General features: G+C 40.6%; 1 long non-coding RNA gene across 1 annotated transcript; it reads left to right on the forward strand.

The window, feature by feature from the left end:
- Positions 1–216: 216 nt before the first annotated feature.
- LOC110599095 (uncharacterized) lies at positions 217–3,955 on the forward strand. The gene is made up of 2 exons (XR_002485024.3): positions 217–1,173; positions 1,327–3,955. It is a non-coding gene; the product is annotated as an uncharacterized LOC110599095 (long non-coding RNA).
- Positions 3,956–5,522: the final 1,567 nt, after the last annotated feature.

Consider the following 5,522-nt stretch of genomic DNA (forward strand, 5'->3'; position numbering starts at 1 on the left):
TGATGTTGAAAATCCTCCTGTACTCAAAAGTCAAATGATCATTTATAAAGTTTCAATGTAACGGTCGGCAAACCAGTATACCTGAAATGGGGAGCCAGTTATGCATTCTCATTCTCTGTTCTACTTGTCTTTTTTTTTCCCCCTTGAAAATAGTGTTAACTCTAAATACCTTTCAACAGTTTCATATTTAAGTGATCACGTACACAGCAAAGGAAAAACACTTGACAAAGCTTTTGGAGATATAAAAGCTATGAATTGAAATCACATTTTGGGAATGAAGGGATAGCTGAAGACATTGCAAAACAAGCACGAGGGTGGGTGGATCAGAGCACTGGGGCAGGCCCATGACTTCAGGGAGCCTGGAGTGGGCTGGGTTGTCAGATGGGATCCAGCTCAAGATACCACTACACAAGGAAGACCGAAAGCAGGTGGGAAGCCTGGGGCCTCCCATTTCTACCTAGTCACTTGGAGACTCTCTTAACGATGTACGCATAATTGCTTTCCTAACTGGTTCAGACTAAGAGTCGCAGGAACCTCGATCAACCCCTTTGGACTGGAATCACCCTGCCTTTGTCAGTTTCAACCTAGTTTTTTTTTTTTTTTCCCCCTGCTATTGCCCCCATAACCTCAAATTAGTCTAAACTAAAATCTGGCTATGGGAGAGATTACAAGATGGGCGATACACTAAGCCATCTTCACCTCTTCTCTTGCTCACTTTTAAAGCCCTTCCAATCAGTTGGTTTCCTCTACACGTGGGCAGCTGGGCAGCTGAGTTAAAGGTTGCCCACGTTCAAGAAAAGCCAAGGACTGAAAGGGGAAAACGGGATCCAAAACCTACCAATCAGCTGAGCAGCTCAGCCTACGCCCCGCCCACCATCCCTGCCAGCCTATAATTTCCACACTTCTTCCGTCTGTCCCGCCCAATCAGAGTGCCTCCGCGGAGCGTCCTGGCGATCTAATTGCCCGCACACCCTTGTGAGCTGTGCGCCCTCCTCCGCCCCATTAGGCAGGAGGACCACTTGTCCTTCCATCCTAAAGGTGAACTGGAGGATATCTGCTACCACGGAAGGCCCAGGGCCCCAGAAGTGGTACTCCCAAACAGCAGCGAGGCGAAAGGAAAGAGAAAGGGCTTGTCCAGGAACGCCCACCGCACACGGTTTCCTCCAACCCCCGGTAGTGACCTCCCCTACTGCTGAGAGAGGAGGAAATCCAAGGCTGGGTCTTCGCGGCATGCCCTGGGCTTCCGCTGACCCTGGCCCTTTTCTGCCATCTGCTTTGGCTTCCTAACGTGCGCTATTGCTCGTTGCTTTTCTTTTCTTTTCTCAGTGGGGACTTCCTTTTCACAGTACCTAGCGTCTCTGAGGCGGTGACACAAGACACTCAACATGGCCGCTTCCAAAGTGGTAAAGGCAGCAATGGTCGCAGCTGCTGCTCCAGCCTCCGGGAGTGGAATGGGCCTTGGCAGTGGGACTCGGCTCAGGCACTAGGTTCTGGCGCGGCTAGTAGAGGCGTTCTTGCTTCTGGGCGCGCGTGCCCTGTACCTGTGAACTGGCAGCGGTGGGCTCAGTGGCGAACGGAAGACCCCGGAGGTCAGTCCTCCCCGGGGCATCAGAAGCCCCGAAGGTTCCGGTGCCCACTTGCAAATAGTGAGAAGCTGCCCCCGGCCGTAGAGGTAGAACCGAATGAATTCATCTTTACCTTCAAGGGCCCTCCGGGTGAGGGAGAAACAGCAAGGGGCTGCTCCTGAATTTAAAAACTCATTTCTGGCTGCCTCTGTATGGAATGGATTTACTCCAGGGTGCAGGTTACCGACCTTCTTTGACATTTTCCTTTGGCTTTCCAAAACAATCTCGCTTTCCCCAATGACTCCGCATTTATTCCTACTGTTATACAAAAGGGAAATATTTGCAATGTCATGATTGCGTTTAGCTAAGAATCTAAGGAAGCCAAATTTCACTAATGATTGGTACGTTATGATATGAATTGCTTTTGTGATTTCCAAAGTCTAGAACTTAATCGATAAGAACATTTTAATGAGAAAAAGCTAAATAACTTTATATATGTGTATACAATATAACTTTATATATGTTTAAAGAGTAAAATAGTAATAGCATTTTAAAATATTTTTTATATGTTGGAAGAATCTTAAATATTTGTTTCACTGGAAATATATATACCCTTATACACAAAGGAGCCATTGGCACTCTGTTCAAGGTTAAGATGCATTTTTAGTAAGTAGTTATATTAGCCTAACTACTATATATTACTGCCTACAACGTGTGAGGTATGATACTAACCCATGAAAGACCATTAAGATCTTGTGAGAGTAAAACATATATTTTGTTGTTGTTGTTGTTATTGTTGTTTGGTACCAGTGATAGCCGAGGCGGTTAGCCACTGAGCCACATACATCCCCTGCCTTTTTTTATATTTTATTTAGAAACTAGGTCTCGCTGAATTGCTTGGGCCCTCGCTAAGTTTCTGAGGCTGGCTTTGAACTCTGAGATCCTTCTGCCTCAGCCTCCAGGATTATAGGCTTATGCCACAGCTCCTAGTTATGGCTTATTTTTAATCAAAGAAAATGCATTACAATATGGAAGAGAACCCATGGACTGTGAGAACTAGAGAAATGTCACTTAATATTGAACACTCCACCACTGTTAGTTTGGGAAAGTCATTTTATCTCCCTGATGTAACTACTATCATCCCTGTAGAATAGGAGGATTAAAATATTGGATCTCTCAACATCCAGCACTAAAAATTGATGATCCATAGGGCTGCCAGTGGGAGGTGTTATCAAGAAGATTCTCTGAATTAGCTGTCACATGTTAGTTTCATATGTATGAAATTCCCTGCTTTGTTAATATAATTTAAGTCATAGAATAATAGATAAAAGAAATGTACATTAAAGTTTTCAGATTTATAATCATTAAAAATAAAGATATTTCTGTAAATAAAATTGTGTTTTTAACATTTTGTTGTAGCTTCAGCCACCACACTTTATCCTGGGGATTCCGTGCCATTGGTATTTGATAGAGTTTAGCAAATTCCCTTTTGGTGTTTAGATTTAAGTCTCCTTTTCCGTTTTTCATCACTGTGAATTAACCTTGATGATTTTTGAATTTTATGTTCTGTAGTTCTTTAAGTTTTACAAAGAATTTTTCCCCGACTGCTGTTAAAAATTAGACTTTTAAGATCAAATTCTTCATGTAACCTGTGCTACTTTAAAATGATTTATTATCTTTGATCCCCCCAAAAATGGAGCAAAACACTTAAATACCATTGTTCATCTTGTGGATCTATGTGAGCTCCTGCATGAAATCTTGCTTTGAATTTACTGAAGGAAGCAATACCCTCCATGGCAGATGTCTGTCAAATAAATTTATAAGTGTAGTCAGGAACTTATCCAAAAGAGGAAAACTTATGACTACTACAGTAAAGTCAAGTATTTAAAAGGAAGTGATTTGATAATGCCTATATACAATACTTGAACTAATTAATTTTTATTTTGCCTTTTAAAAAGAAGCCTATTGTGTTGGATTCGAATTGAATTCAACATAAACTCATAAGATTTGCTGAGGGCCATTGCCAAGTAGGAATGACGCATGGAAATTTCCTTGCCAGCGTACCCCATGTTAAATGGACTTGCCTTGGAATTTCGCTGTTGACATTGCATGTAAGGTGACCTTGCTCAAGGACCAGGGTGGATCCGGGTTTAGAGCGGATCAGGTTTGAGGAAGTATCCTGCTCCTTGAGTTTAAGGGGTTCCCGGTTTAAGACAATAGGGGTTTTAGGGAAGTTGGAGGTTGAAGATTATTGCTACTGGGTGTAGGGCGTTGCTGCTGCCTGAGTTCCCGCTGAGTTTGTGCAGGCAGATTTTGGATTTTCCCCAGAATGTGTTTGTACAGGGCTGGTGTGAGTTCGGGAATAAAGAATTGCTGTTTGAATCTACAAAGCTGTGAGTGGCTCGTGATTCAGTGCCAAGCCGAGACATTGGCAAAGATTCATATATATATTGAAATATATTTAAATTAAAGATTCAAGTGTATATAAATTTGTGTATGTTTATAATATATACCACACGTTCACACACATATTCCCTAGTTCTAGCTACTAAGCACATCTATTGATTTATAAACAGTTTTCCACTAAAAGGACCATGGATCCTTAGTCTAATTCCAGACTGCAGCAGAGAATGTCAAAGGTTGACCAGGAATATCTTACTCAGAAAGCAAAAGTTGGGTGGATAATAAAGGGACACAGAATCTAGGTCAGAGAGATTCCTTGTGACTAAATATATATATATATAAAAGCATCAAAATATTTGTAATAAAATTTTATTGAGTAACTGCAAAATAAGTATTACAAATGATACGAGAGATTTTAATTTACATAATCAGGAAACTACTGAATCTGCAATTCTAGGGCTGAGGACCACAGTCTGATCTAACAACTCTTCCAAGTGATTAAACTGCTGTTTTGGAGTAGTTAATCCAGAGGTAATCCAATCTGTAGCATATGGCAAGAGATTAACTGGGTTTTTTTTTTGTTAATAGGGCATTCCTATTTGATTATAGACATTTTCATTTCCTTAAAAATTACCAGTTGTAGGGCTGGAGTTGTACCTCAGCGGTAGCATGTGTTAGGCACTGAATTCCATTCTCAGCACCACATATAAATAAGTAAATAAAGATTTATCAACAACTAAAAAATATTTTTTAAAAAATCAGTTATTCAGATAAACCCGCTAAAATTTAGCAGAAGCCTGTTTTCTGTCATTTTTAAATCATTCATTCATTTAACAAAGTTTGTAATGATTGTATACTCATTAGAAATGTCAAGAATCTGTGAAATCACCTTTATTTCTCTACCACATGTGCTGTAACCTCAGTGGAGAATTAAGAACACACAAAACTACTCTCTGTGCTTCCTATAGCATTGACGAGACCAAGCTCAACTTCCCCACCTGTAACACCTTAGTCAAAAGTCTCTGAATTTCTCCATTAGAAATTGCCCAGAGACATTTGCAACCCTTTCACTGATAAAACTGAGCTGCTATTAACCATTAAAGTCACCTATTTGAATATCTAAACAACCCTACTACCCTGTGTTCCTATCTAATGGTCAAGGGAGGCAGAGGAGTAGGATTCAAAAAAACTTTTCTAGGCCAAAAAGTAGACCGGGTCACTGACTCCTCTTTTTTTTTTTTTTTTTTGTTTCAAGTTAACCTCCTAAGTTACCGTCTTTATTATTAATCTTTCCATTTTCACTTTTCTGTTTCTTCCCTTTTACGTTTCCAAAGTGTGAGCCGACTGGCACAGATGTACAGTCAAGATTTTTTTTTTTTTTTTTAGAAAGAGAGAATTTTTAATACTTATTTTTTTAGTTTTCGGCGGACACAATATCTTTGTATGTGGTGCTGAGGATCAAACCCAGGCTGCATGCATGCAAGGCAAGCACGATACCGCCTGAGCCACATCCCCAGCCCTACAGTCAAGATTTAAAAGTCAAGGAAATAAATA

The sequence above is a fragment of the Ictidomys tridecemlineatus genome, chromosome 3 (assembly GCF_052094955.1).
Source record: "Ictidomys tridecemlineatus isolate mIctTri1 chromosome 3, mIctTri1.hap1, whole genome shotgun sequence".
NCBI lineage: Eukaryota > Metazoa > Chordata > Mammalia > Rodentia > Sciuridae > Ictidomys > Ictidomys tridecemlineatus.